Here is a 15,087-nt window from a genome sequence, read left to right on the forward strand (position 1 = left end):
AATTAGTGTCTACTTAATATTAGTCATGCAAGACTACCTCTTCAGGGATTCAAAAATATTCTTATAAATTTAATTCATTTAATAAAAATAAATAATAATTGTGTTTCTAAATTTTTCTTTTAACTTTTTTTATTAATAGAGTTCAAGACAGCCTTAACCACATAGTAAGAACTTGTCTCAAAAATAACATCTGAATTCTGTAAAATATACGTATTAACCTGTCAAATGTGTGTGGACTTATGCCTTAGACACTAGATTGTTAAAACCATTTCAAGTATATAGTGTATCTTTTCAAATTTTAACCTAAGTTTCAACTTTAGTTTAAGTCAAATGTACTGCTCAAGTGTAAGATGAACATTAAGTATTTTTCATCTTCTATATTTTTCCTTTTTCTTTAATATTGTAATTATGTGGTTTGATCTTTTTAATTGCAAATGTAGATATCTTTAGCTTCTTTATGTATTTAAAATCTTTTCTAGGATATTTAATTTAGCTACCAGGTGTTTCTATGTTTCTGTGTTTATATATATACACATATATGTATATATGTATATATATGCATGTATATCCTCATTATCTGTATATATATATGTATATACACTATATAAATATACATACATAAATGCAGATAGACAGACTGACAGAGAAAGGTGTTTATGTGTCTCTGTGTGCACATTTGTATGCATATTTGTCCATATGTATAAATGTGTGTGTGTGCGTGTAAATGAGTTTGTGTGTGTGCCTGTGCATGTAAAGACTAGAATAAAACCTTGAGTGCTATTTATCAGGTGCTTTGTGCTTTTAAAAAGATTAGATTTTCGTTGCTTGTTGGTTTGTCTGTTTTGAGTAAAGTCTCTCATTGGATTGGAACTCATCAACTAGGACAGACTGGATTTTCAGTAAATCCTAAGATCCTTGTGTTTCAGATGCTGATGCTGAAAACACAGGCCACCACTGTCCGCTTACTTTAGATGGGACACAGGGCCTGAACTCAGGTCCTCATGGTGGAAGGCAGCGCTTTATCAGCTGAGCTGTATTTCTAGCCCCACACATGTGTTTTTACCTTAGAAATATTTACACTACATAACTGAGCTGTTAGAGACATGAATAATTTCCACATTTTATTTTCCTTACTTAAAGAGTGACTCTGACCATTTGAAGGGAATAGCTGCAATTTTTTGATGTTCTACTTAGTTTAAATGAGATCTCCATATGTAAGATTAGCACAATTATTATCAGTTATATCAGCAACACGTAAAGGTTGTCACCCATGTCCACGCTAACAGCAAAGTTCATATTTTCTATTTGTTCCCTAACATCTTTATGGTAAAGTTAGCCAAGTTCCTGCAGCCTATGGTCTAGCATCTCTTACTGCAGATGAATTGTGGATTTCTGAAGAAAACAATAAATAAAATCAGTTTGCTAAACCATCGACAGTATTTAATGATTACATTAAAAGTTTCTGATTTCAATTATTAGTACGTCATATGAATGGGCATTGGGATAAATATACATACATACATATATATATATATATATATATATATATATATCCACGCTCAGAAACTATATTTGCTTCTTTGAAAGTTCACAATTATATTTCAGACAGAAAAATATTGGAGTGAGTTTGACTGGCATTTATAGGTGAGGCGTTTTCAGATATATACTTTCAGAAATTTCCCTTAAAAGTAAGTGTCACCAGTAGTAAGATGGCTCAGCAGCTATAGGTAGCTGTCACACAAGACTGATGACATTAGTTCAGTCTGGGTCACACATGGTGAAAAATTGGCTTCCAAAATTTTCCCCTTGACTTCCACATATACACAATGTTACACACATAGCTACACTCACACATACACACCATGCACGAAGACAGACACAAACACATAAAAATGTTCCTTTTTTTATCTAAAAAGATGAGAATTTGAGAGTTGACCCCATCTATAAAGTACTTGCTATGCAAACATGAGGACATGAGCTTAGATTCCCTGTGACCATGTAAAAACCAGGTATGGTGGCAGAGTCTATAGCCTCAGCATAAGGAGGACAGAGGCAAGCAGATCTCAGAGCTTTCTGAGCAGCCAGCACACCTGAAACAATGAGCTTCAGGTGCAGAGAGAAAAACTGCTGAAAACAAACAAACTAAGCTAGAGAATAATGAAAGTGTACCTTTGAGTTACACATACATGTGAACACAGATTCAATAATGGTCACTGACAACTATCTACAGCACACACACACACACACACACACACACACACACACACACACCACATACCTGTGATCCCAGCCCATAGGTGGTAGAAGCAGGGTCATTGTGACACAAAGTCCATTCTGGGCTACACAGTGAGACTGTATTGTGACTAGCATTATTATATAAAATGTTTACCAATGACCTATACTCAAATACTTAGTTAAATGAGTGTCAAAAGGTGTCAAAAATGAAATGGTATTAATGAAAACAAGTGAAAAGTGGAAATGAAAAGTTGTCATTACCTTTTAAAATGATGATGAAATGTCTCATCAGTAACCTTTGGAATCTATTTAAACCTAAAACTATGAATATCGACTTTATCTGTATTATCATTTATATTTAAAATATAACTATAATACCTTCTTATTATAATATACTACGTTATAAAATGCATAATCATAATTATTGAATGCCTGTTTACCATATGTGTACAGTAGAATGGCTAAATATATATTTATTTCTATACTTTAGTCAAATATATATATATATATATATATATATATATATATATATATATGTAACTACTTTATACAACAGTCATTAAAAGTAGATATTAAATAGACCAGGAGTGAACCTGAATTTGAGACATTAAATTTAACTTAAATCACATAGCAAGTAACATAAAAATCTAGAATAAAAAGTTGTGTCACTTAAGTAAGCACAATATATTTTTTAAGAAATTAACATCTTTTAAAAGCAATTTACAATGATTCTGGAATAGAATTTGGATTTTCAGAGGCACTTTGCATAGCAATTTTATTAATGTTTATTTTTAATATTCTATCAAATGATATGTAGAGGTCGTTAGGACTTTGGTTCCAATCGATCCCTAAACAAGCCACTTCCCTTATCCCTTTTTGAACTACTAGGAGCCAAGGACTTCGCATAGAGTAACAAGGCAAGGATTGTGTAGGTAGGTGTGGAAACATGTGCTTGTGTCCCATCAGCCGGGAAGAGCAGGAGCATCTTGAATTTGAGGCCAGTTCAGGCTTCATAGGAATACCCTGTCATTAAAACATGTATTATGTAGCCAGAAACTGGAAACAACCTAGATGTCCCTCAACAGAAGAGTGGATAAAGAAGATGTGGCACATTTACACAATGGAGTATTACTCAGCTGTTAAAAAACAGCATCATAAAATTTGCCGGCAAAACTAGAAAAAAAAAATCATCCCAAATGAGTTAACTTAGACCCAGAAAGACAAACAGTATAAGTAGATATTAGCTGTCAGATAAAGGATTGTCATGCTACAGTCTACAGATCCAAAGAGGCTAAAAACAAGGAAGACTCAAGGGAGGATTCATGGATCTCTCTGGAAAGGGGAAATAGAATAGAATGTGAGAATGGACTGGGGGCAAGTGGGAACAGGAATGAGAGGGATCATGTGTGGGGGGATGGAGGGAGAGAACATTGGGAAAATTGGGGGGCCTTTTGGGGCAAGATAGAAACTTCCAGAAGTCTAGGAAGGTAGCCATAGCTAAGACTTCTAGTAATGGGGATACTAAGTCTGAGCTGGACAAGTACTGTAAACACGCAAGGCTTCCAGTGGAAGAATTGGGGCAGCAACCCAGCCTTGACACCTTCAACCTACAACCTTCTGCCTGCAAAATGTGCAGGAGTAAAGGTGGCACAGAACCTCTAGGAGTTGCTGACCAAAGACTGTTCCAACTTGAGATCCATGCCATAAAAGGGGAATCTATGTCTGACACTGCCTGGAGGGCCAGAAACCAGAGGCTGGATAGCCTAGAGACCTAGGATAGAAACAAACATAACCAAAAACCAACCAACCAACCAACCAACCAACCAACCAAACAAACAAACAAACAAACAATGAAATGATATAGCATAATCGTTATCAGAGAGGTTTCACCCAGCAACTGATGGAAGCAGAAACAGAGACCCACAGCCAAATATTAATTACGTGGTGCTCAGGAATTGTGTGGAAGATGAGGGAGGAAGAATTACTGGATCTAGAGGGGTCAAGGACATCACAAAAACAACTAAACCAGGGCTCACAGAGACTGAGATGTCAACCAGGAAGCCTGGAGATTCTGACATAGGCCCTCTGTATATATGCTATGATTGTGTAGCTTGTTCTTGTGGGACTTGTACCAGCAGAGTAGTCTCACGCTTGCCTGCTCATGGGACACTTTTCCTCCTATCAGGCTGCTGAGTTTAACCTTAATATGAAGGGATGTTCCTAGTCTTATTGTAACTTGATATGCTATATTTGGTTGACATCTTTGAGAGTTCTTCCCTTCTCTGAAGGGAAATAAAGAAGTGGGTCTAGGGGAAAGGGGAGGAGGAAGTGAGCTGGGAACAGAGGAGAGAGGGGAGACTGGGTTAGAGACATATTATATGACAGAAGAATGAAAAAAAGGAAATATGATTTTTTTCTACCTTTCAATTGCTGCTATTAGGTAAAATATACCATAAGTAATTATACATGTGTTTTCACAAACTGATAAATACAACAAAAAACTGTATATTATGTTGAATGAAATAAAAATTCTTTACTTTGAAATATTTTATTCCATAGAAGGATTATTTATTCATTCTATTTATCTAGAAGAAATTATAAATTTTATATTACCAGTGAAAGTAAAAGCATAATTTGTCAACAAAACATCTGTTTCTCTTATTTGCAACATATTTATGTTTATGTTTAATATATTATCCTAATCATATGCTCTTGAGAAAGTACTACCTAACAGACTTGAAAGGATAATTACTTAATAGAATTTAAATCAATTTGTGAAATACAATAAGCACCTACTTTATCTGATTTACTTATTGATATTTAGTTTAATATGTACATTTAATTCATAACTTTGACTTTCCAAAATACTGACCTTCAAACACATTATGTTTTATCCCAACTACTTTGGGTTTAAAAATGTAGACTTCATGAGCAATTAGCAAGATTGTTAGGAACTACAACCCTTGAAATTTATCCCAAGTTTTAAAAAAGCTACTGGGTAGTCATCCTGGAGTCTAATTTAGCATGTGATACACACAAAATTCCATTAAAAATTCTCAGTGGAAATGTTCTTGTACTTATGTCTTAATGTAGCTATCTGACATTATTAATGTACCTTTAAAAACTCATTTTTGTTTGTATTATTTGAATGGGAAGTACAGTACATAGTAGCATGCATGACCAATGTTTACAAAAAGAAATGTAGGACAGATGGCATAAAAAGGAAAAGAACTAAACCAGGCATTTTGTTATGGCAGAGTACAGTGGTAGAAAAGGCACCCATTTCCTCTAAATATATAGATAAAAAGGCATAGGTGCTTTTGAGCTTTATTGTATTTTTCAGTAAACGAATCAGAAAGTTGTGTTTAAAAAATTCAAGTAATTATTTCAAAGAAATTTGTGAACAATCACAGTACTCTTAACATCTGACACACAAAATAACTAGCACTGAAATCACAATCATAGGTTATATTTTTAAGAACACTATACAGTATTTTTTTCTTTGCTTTGTTGCTTTTAAAAATCCAGAAAGTTCTATTTCCTGTATTAAATAAGCAATGACAGTGTGTTTAATTTATATTAAATTATTATTTGAAATGAAGGTCAGAAAAGAACCATTTTCTCAGAGGGGCTAAAACGACAGAAAGAACTCAGTTCTATATATTGTGCAGACCCACGCTGATCTGTCAGACTTTTTTTTGGCTGTACTCAAGGTCTTCCCTCTCCCTCCCTCTTTATTATGGTCTGGCATTTATCCTTTCCACCCACAAGGGTTTCAACCATCCAAATTTCATTACTTTTTTTAGCTGCCAAGGGCCGATGGCTTTTCTTGTTGCTGCGGGCCATTTCCTTCCAGTAATGCAAAGAGGAAAGGGTAAACACAATCTTCAATGAAGAAATTCCATTTTGTAGAATAGCAACACACCAAAATGGATCTCTGAGAGCCCATAAAAGTATTTTATACTTATTTTGAAGCTCTCTTGCAAATCTTCATATACACTATTTTATAACATTATATAAAATCCATCTGCCATGTCAAGTACTGATCTGACCGTATCTCGTTCTGGAAATGCTACACACACACTCCTGTGAGTGAGCCAGCTCCTCTGTGAGATGGAAAAGGAAGAGCGTCTTTAGTTAGCGCACACATCCACTCTCACCCTTTACTATGACAATGTGTGTCTTTAATAACAAAATTTACTATATATCTGGTGACAATTCATGGACCTAATGTTGTCTTCTTTTAATATAAAACATTGCCAAAATTTTAATAAAGAAAAATAAAATCCAAACCAAATGGCTACTTTACCCCCCGCCACACACACACACACCACTTCTCCCTTAATGAACCTCAATGAAAATCTAACTAAATTCACAAAACTATTAACAACAAAACTATTTGTTTGCTTATTTTTAAACTTACTTTTATTTTATTTATATGAGCATTTTTGTGTACATGTATGCATGTACACTATGTGCTGGCACTGCCCTCAGAGGCCAGAACAGGGCATCATATACCCTATAACTGGAGTTATTGAAAACTGTGAGCCTCCATGTGGGTGCTAAGAACTGAACTTGGGTCTCGTGAAAGAGCAACAAGTGGTCTTAACTACAGAGCCATCACTCCATCCTTTCTTTATTTAATATTTTTAAGGGAGTCTTGAGGTTTGAAAAGTGAAGGAGATAGAGACATATTTTATAGTAAAAATATTGGGGTATGGATACAATTGTTTATATATCACTCTATCATTAACCAGTATCAACGTTGAAACCCTTTTCTTGATACCATTATTGGTGATGCAGCTTCATGAGCCCTCCTCCCTCTCTGAGCCCCCTATAAAAGGACTTCATATTTGTAGGATAATTTCCTCAAGTGCCTGAATCAAACATTAAGATCACATGGAACCTCAGGATCATCTTAGCAGATTACCATGCCTCCAGTACACTCTTGTCTCTGTACTTATTAAAACTGGTGTTTTAATATCTTTAACAGTGATTTCAGTGATTCTCGAATCCTTAAAGACTTATCTAATAATGTCATCATTGTTGATTAGTTTCCACTCATAGAGAAATCATACTAATCCATTTATTCCAAATTTTCTTTAATATATATTTTAATCCATTTATTGCCATGTCCTTTCTAAGTATACATTATAATCTACTTATCTTTGAACACATTATGACATGCACTGATAAAAATGGGACTGCATCTCAGGATATTTAAATTTCATCACTTCAAAATCATAGCAAAGTGTTATAAACATCTAGTGTATCTGATTATTTACAATGTTGAAACATACATTTCCATTGTTGATGAATGTTATAGTGAAATAATTCATATATTCATGTACTGTTATTTACATAAATATATACAAATACTTTATCGTTAATTTCAGGTCTATTTTAGAATGTGAGGCAGTAGTAGAGATGTTTTCATTTTGACTTGCAACTCTGCAAAATAGCTGAGGAGCATAACAAAAACTATTAAGGTAACAAAGAAAGTTATAAGATCAAGAATAAAGAGGATCAAAAAATAAAACTGTTTTGACAATGTATCAACAATGATCTGTGGGGACAGAGATCTCTTAGTTGAGATATAAAGTTTGAGAAGTAGCTTGACAAACACACACACACACACACACACAGAAAGACAATAGAAACAAACAGTATTTGAGATATTCCTTGGCTGTGATATTGCTTCCAGTGCACTAACATACCAGTGTGGTAGGAACACACACACACACACACACACACACACACACACACACACACAGGCACACGCACACAGAGTGAGAGAGAGGGAGAGAGAGAGAGAGAGAGAGAGAGAGAGAGAGAGAGAGACACAGAGAGACAGAGAGAGAGAGAGACAGAGAGACAGAGAAGTTCTGAGGGAGAGAGGAAAAGAGGAAGGGAAAAGGGGAAGTAGAAGTTTGCAGAGGTTAGAAAAAAGAGACAGATCAGGGAAGTTAAGAGCGTAAACAGCTGAAGGGGTTTGGTAGTGTTATTTCTCACTCTTGCTGTCTCCATGTTTAATTTAAATTTTTTTTTGCAGTTATGAAGCAGTGAGTGCTTTAAAGAGTAAACATGGCAATATTGCTTTGAATGATGAGTAAATTACAGAAAAGCAAATCACTGAAGTGGGGCAAGAAGTGTCTGAAGTACTATTCCAAGTAAATTATGAGGCTGACTAGAACTAACTTGGATGTGTAGATAGAAATTCTAGTTGATGAGATACACTGGAGAGGTTTTATGAAATAGAGATACATTTGGGAGAAAAGACTGGTAGATTTTTCTAGAGGTGGGCAGAAGGACATGAGGTCATGATGGGAGAGCAAAGAATCAAAAATGTGAATCACACATTCTGATTATAAACATTGGGAGAAACATTAGAAATCTCTTAGGCAAAATCAAATATTATTAGCATGGAGACATCTAAACAGGTTCATTTACTCTCATAAGCTTTAGCTCTTTTATAAGAGTCATGATAAATTTTAGAAAAATACCGCATAGATCCACTTTGCCACCATGTGCAAATATAATTCAGTACTTTTATTGTATATGCAAATGCACCAAATGCTTTTTCCTTGCAGTGGACAAAGACGCTTGAGCATATTAAGTAATGTGAATAAACGACACTGATTCCTTTTCTTAATTTCTTTGCAGTCAAATCACCTCAGCAACAAGTAGGAAAAAAAAAGAAAAGAAAAAAAAAGAAACCCAGCTCGATGGCTCCCAAGATTACCTGCGGCTCCCCTGGGGTCTGGGTTGGGGGCGGGGAGAAGGAGGCGCTGGATGTTTTTGGCGGATGTCCAAACCTGACTCAGCTCCTCTCTCCTTAGCAGCATCAGGTACACTGAAAGCCTAGTTCTGCATCACAGAACTCCAGGCACACTTTGTGCATACTCAAACTTCCGTGAAGTGTGTCACTGTGTAACGACTACACAATGGTTTACTTCTAAAAGGTAACCCTCCTTTAAACAACTGTAGTTGCTTTCAAAAACTTACTGTAAACAAAATTGGCATCAGTGGTCTAGACAGTTTGTCTATGCTTCATTACATCAAACGCCATATTTTGCCTGGCATCTTGTAGCAAATGAGTTAGTCTAACAATCATGGTAATGTCATACTTGCAAATCAGATAAAAGGGTTTAAAGGAAAGAAATTCCATTTATTTTAAATTGTAAGAATGAAAATTCTAAATACTTGAAAATGACTAAAACAGAAAGAAAGGATGTCTTTTTTCTAGTGTACAGGGGAAGGAGCTAGAAAAGAAAATGTTTCTAGGCAGAAAGGACCCTACCCCCAGCAGCGACTCCCAGTCCAGTCTGCAACCCAAAATCCCAACATTTGTGTAAAAGCATATAATAATTTGGTCTTTATTTTTTCTAAGTTAGCTTTGAGAAAAAAAAAAAAAAACCTTAAACTTCGTTCTGGCAAATTGCCGTTGGGCTGGATTCATTTACTACTGGAATAAAAAAAAAAAAGCCATGTAAAACTTTTTGCTATGATTTTAAAAACTGTGTTTAGTTTGTTTATTTGGTTGGTTGGTTGATTGATTAATCTTGTTTGGATCACACACACACACACACACACAAAGAAAAAAAGTCACCCTAAGAGTTCATGATATTCAGTTGTAATATATATATACCAAAATTAAAATGAACTAAAACTTTAAGTTTCAGTATAAAGTGCTCATTGGCCTGAAAAACAAACAAATAAAACATCTGTTAAGGCGCTGGTCCTTTATCTGCCTGTTGTTGCATCTCTGGGATGCGTAGCTTTTCTGATCTTCCCTAGGTAAGTCAGCAATTCTGGGTTTGCGTGTTTATCTTTGCAGACACAAGCTCTAAAGCGCATGCCTTTTTATTAGCTGGTCAAGAAGCATAAGCTGGCCCTGGTCCTGAGACCCATGGAACAGCTGGAGTAGACCGAAGAAAAATAACAGACTATTAAGCATTGCTACCTTTTTGTGTATTGTAGAACCGGTATGATCCGAAGCCGCAAGGATGTGTTGTGTGTGTGTGTGTGTGTGTGTACGCGCGCGCGCGGAGCGTGTGGGGGGTGGGGGGTGGGCGCGAAGGGGTAGCTTTCCAGTTAAATAGTTGAATCTCTGCTGACCCTCCACCTCTTTCAATCCCCCTGAATTCCTGGTGGCACAATACTTGGTGGCTATTCGAGTTTGTGAACGGACACAGGTGGGTGTGGCAGTTGAAGGGAGCAAAGGGACCTTAGGTTCTCTTTCTGCCACACTCGCGGTGGGGGGTGGGGGGCGCATCAAGATGTTAAAAACAAAAAGACTTTCACTGACCTGGCCCCAGGGATCATGCCCACCCGGTGTGTGCACCTGCGGAGTCTGATCCAAGGGAAGTCTTCCTCTCCTCCCAGGCTTCTTTCTTGCCTCTGCTTCTTTCTTTGAAATCCTGTTGCTCAGAGTGCCTGCTACAAGAGTCCGGGATACCCAGGCTAGCCCAGCCCAGCCTGCGCAGTGGGCAGGATTGAAAAGCCTACAATCGCAACTGGAGCGCCGGCGAGGCCTGCACCGAGTCTGTTTCCAGTCTGCTCACGGTGAAGCGACCCCGCCCTCGGCTGCCAACCGAGTCGCTAGGCCTCCTAGATGCTCCCTGAGCTCTCGGGTCCCCACCCCTAGCTCCCTCCTCCCAGCCCTGTAGACGGTGCAGGGCGGAGACCTGACGATTGGGCGCCGTGATGATGGGGATGCGGCAGTCTCTATACTGTGTGCTGGAAGAAGGGACACGAGGTGGGTCGCACGGCCTCTCACCCAGGGCTACCTCCCTGGATGGGGTGTGTGCGAGTATGCGCCTGTGTGGCCGGCAGCTAAAAAAGCCCTTCCATCACCTCGCCCCTCCTCCCTCTAGCTCCCTCCTTCTCTCCAGTTCAGTGCAATCTGCTAATGTTTCCGAGAAGCCACTTTATGTGACTTGATGGCTGACTCCAAGGTAGAGAAGAGCGGCAAAGGGCTGTAGCTTGGGGAGAGTGTACAAAGAAGCATTGTCCTCCAGGTGCCTATGTTGAGGCAGGACACTGTTCCCTTCTATGGGGTTTGCCCTTCGTATAGCTAGGCAGTGATGCTCAAAACCCATTTTTAGGCTATGTCCTAGTCCTGCTTTTTATAAGTGAGAGTGCAGTCTTCTAGAAAGGCAAAGAATGCATATTTCTTTTTGAAGCTCGACTAGACTGTAGAGGCTGGTCTAGGTGGGGAGGAAGACATGGTTAAGATTTTCCCAGACTTTGGATATTCAATCTACCTGAGGACAGTGAATTTCAGAACTTAGTTCAGGGACTGTGGAAAGAAATTGTGGGGCGCGCGTGTGTGTAGCGTGTTCTACAAAAAAACGTGGCAGGGGAAGCAATGTCAGAGACACAACAATCCTCTGAAGGAAGAAATCAAAAGATGGCAGGTTCTGAGACATTGTGGACTTCATGACCCAGCTTTCAGAAAGATCAGGGCAGACCAGATCAGCTTGATGGGCAAAGCTTTTTCTGCAATACTGTGCCCCCCCCAACCCCCACCCCCGACTTCCACCCCCGGAGTCTGAAACACCAGATCCACATGGCCTACTGTGCTGAAGAAAAGAGGGGCTTGAATACTATATCCTTGGTAGGCAAAAATGTGCTACAAAGTGTGTGCAAAAACTTTAATTTTTGAAATTGCTCTCTAGAAAAAATAATTCACTTGACAGAAATTCTCAGAACCACGTGCTGGACAACTACTCACTTTTTGCCTGGATGATATCAGATCTAGGAAGAGTTCAATAGAAATGATAATGACATACTTTTTTTTTTTTTTAATTCTAACTGTAGAGCAACTTTAGGTTCTCAGCAACACTGAGAAGACACAGAAATTTCTTACAAATCTCTTGTACCCAGGCATGCATGGGGTCCTTTCATTATCAGCATCATTACCAACATGCTGCATTTACTAAAACTGATGAAACTATACCACTTAAAGGATCATTTTTTTTTATAGCTCTGAAGAGCATTCCATAGTCTAGATCTACCATAGTTGATTATTTCATATCTTCATTTCTTTCCAGCATAGCAAATATTGAGTAAAGCGTTTATAAATATGTGTGTGTTTGTGTGTATGTGTGTGTGTAGCCATAAGATTTCTATATCTCTCAGTAAATACCAAGAATACTACCATTAAATTGTATAGAAGACACATTAAATATGCAAGAAAGTGACAAACTGTTCCAATGAGTCCATGTTCTCTGTTTTCCCCAACGGGCCATGGCTGATATCCCTGCTGGTGTTGTCAGTGTCAGTGTTTCAGATTTCAGCTGTTATAAGAAATGTGTGGTTGCATCTCAGTTATAGTGTTGATGTGGTGTCTGCAAAGATCTCTGACCAGTTTGTAAATCTGGTTAGTTTGTTCTGTTCTTGTGTTCCAAGAGTACTCGGTACATTGTAGATACGTCTTTTGCAAGTATTTCGTTCAGGCTGTGGGTTTGAATAATCATATTTCCTAACACTGGCTTTTTTATAGTAGAAAAGCTTATTATAATCAAGGTATAAATTGCCAATCCCTTCTTTCATGTATTTGCGCCTTTTTCTTACAACTAAAGTATGATCACGTGGGCTGGGTTACCTATCTCTCTCTAGTTTTTCTGTGTAAACCATCTGTTGACAGCATACACTCTTCCCAGGGCACTCCAGCACTCTGAGTATTTGTTGAAGACAATATCTTCTTTTGTTTGTCTAAGGGATTTGATGAAATATTTTTGATGATTTCTCATAAAGACATGATGAACATAATTCACTTTTTTCTTAATTCTTTTCATCTTTCAACTCTTTATTTAATTTACATTTTCTGTTTCTCAAATATTCTGTAATATACTACCATTAGCTTATAATATGTGATTCATACTTTTTTGTCAGCCATATGGTTCTCATCTGTTTAAACATGAAGATCATGTCCTTGAATATTATTTTGAACAACACAGTGTATGCTGAGAATTCTCCACTCAGAGTGGTCCCACGTGCAGACATTGCAGATAATACCTTAGAAAAAGTTTAGGTTAAGTTTGAATTATGAAAGGCAGAGAACACTGATTGATCAGTCAGTGGCCATTAAGTTACTAAGAAATCTAAAAACTGATCTTTAGTGAGTCTGTTAGAAAAATGTGTGGCATTTATGTGTATAAATTAGTGGCTATCATGCATACACATGAAAAAATGAGAATGTAAGTGTACTTTGTAGTAATATTGTTGTAATATAGAAAGAACAATATTATTAAAATTAAAATACAGTAGTATTGAGTTTTTCCCTAATTAAAATTCTTACAAAATTACATTTTAATATTTGGTACCTGGCAGAAAGAGAGAGAGAGAGAGAGAGAGAGAGAGAGAGAGAGAGACACTGAGATTGAGCATAAGATCATAGAGATGCTAAGAAATTATAGTAACAATGGGTTATACCCCTATACTGTTGATAATATATATGTTATAATATCTTGTCCATATTATTACTTAAGGAGGATAAGGTAAGGTGGAAATTTGCTTTGGTGGAAGTGAAAAATAAACAATTATTGTTTTGTTGCTAAGTACATACACAAAGCAAACTTTATTAGTCAGGGTTCTCTAGAGCCACAGAATTTACAGAATGTCTTGCAATATTAAGGGGATTTAATGTAATGACTTATAGTTTATACTCCAACTAACCCAACAATAGGAAGCTGTGAATGGGAAATCCAAGAATCTACATGTTGCTCAGTCCCATGAGGCTAGTTGTTTCAGCTGGTCTTCTGTATAAGCTGGAATCCTGAAATGATAGGGTCCCACAGATGTGTGGGCAAGTATGTGCAATCAGGCAAGAAGAGTGAGTCTTCCTTCTTCCAATGTCCTTATGTAGGACTCTAGCAGAAGGTGTGACCAGATTATGTACCACCAAGCCTGAATAGGGAACTTGCTTTGTTCCAAAGTGACCTTGAACTCAAAGATCTGCTTGCCTTAGTCTCCTGGGATTAAAGGCCTGTACTACCTTGCCTGGGCTTGAGGTTTTCATGGCCACTATGCCTCAAGATCTCCATGTCAAGATTCAGGTCAGAAGCCATGTCAAACTAGACCAGGAAACACTAGATGCTGACACAGCTGGGATCCTACTTTTTAGTTGTTACAATTTGTATTATTTGTCTGATTTAACACATTAGTTTATGTCCAACATTCATCAATGAATTTCATATAAAATGCCAGATAAAATCACCATGTTCTGCTTTATGTGATCGCCAACTTGACTACATCTGGAATGAACTACAATCCAGAAATGAAGGGCACACCTGTGATCCAGATCTTGAGGCTGCAAGACTCAGGCTTCTGACCTTTGAAAAGGAGGAACACAAAACATCACCAGTCCTTTGTGGTATATGGGGATTACTTAACCTGCTGCTTAATGCTAGCTCGGTTTTTGCCATGCCTGTCAAGAAAGTAAATATGGTTTCTTTTTTTCCTGCAGTATATATTTAGATAATATAAGCATTTCTTAATTGTTCGATGAATTCTTCACATAGGGTCAATTAGTCATGGATGGTCCGTCATGCATGCTTTTGGTATCCATGATACACTTTCAGTAAAATAGTTTTGGATGAAAAATATTATTACTGATATTGTACTAAACAATAGGGGAAAATATACATATCATTAGTTTTCAGATATAATGAAACTTGATACATAAGATTGATATGCTTATCCTATGAAGGTAGTTTCCAAGTCACAGCTCAGAAGTATGGGACCACCAAAAGGATGAAGAAGGTAGCAAGTTGAGCTTAAGTTACATAACAAATGATGTAATTGAACACCGGGAGGAGGAAGCCTACCTGACACAACAGAAATCAC

The 15,087-nt window shown here is 37.3% G+C and overlaps 1 long non-coding RNA gene across 1 annotated transcript in view; it reads left to right on the top strand.

The window, feature by feature from the left end:
• LOC143441323 (uncharacterized) overlaps window positions 1–8,971 on the top strand; it is a 78,957-nt gene extending 69,986 nt beyond the window's left edge. Inside the window, exon 7 of the long non-coding RNA XR_013108621.1 lies at window positions 8,899–8,971. This is a non-coding gene — a long non-coding RNA (uncharacterized LOC143441323). The remainder of the gene's footprint in view (window positions 1–8,898) is intronic.
• The last annotated feature ends 6,116 nt before the right edge of the window (window positions 8,972–15,087 follow it).

This window comes from Arvicanthis niloticus, chromosome 2 (genome assembly GCF_011762505.2).
Source record: "Arvicanthis niloticus isolate mArvNil1 chromosome 2, mArvNil1.pat.X, whole genome shotgun sequence".
In the NCBI taxonomy this organism is placed as follows: domain Eukaryota; kingdom Metazoa; phylum Chordata; class Mammalia; order Rodentia; family Muridae; genus Arvicanthis; species Arvicanthis niloticus.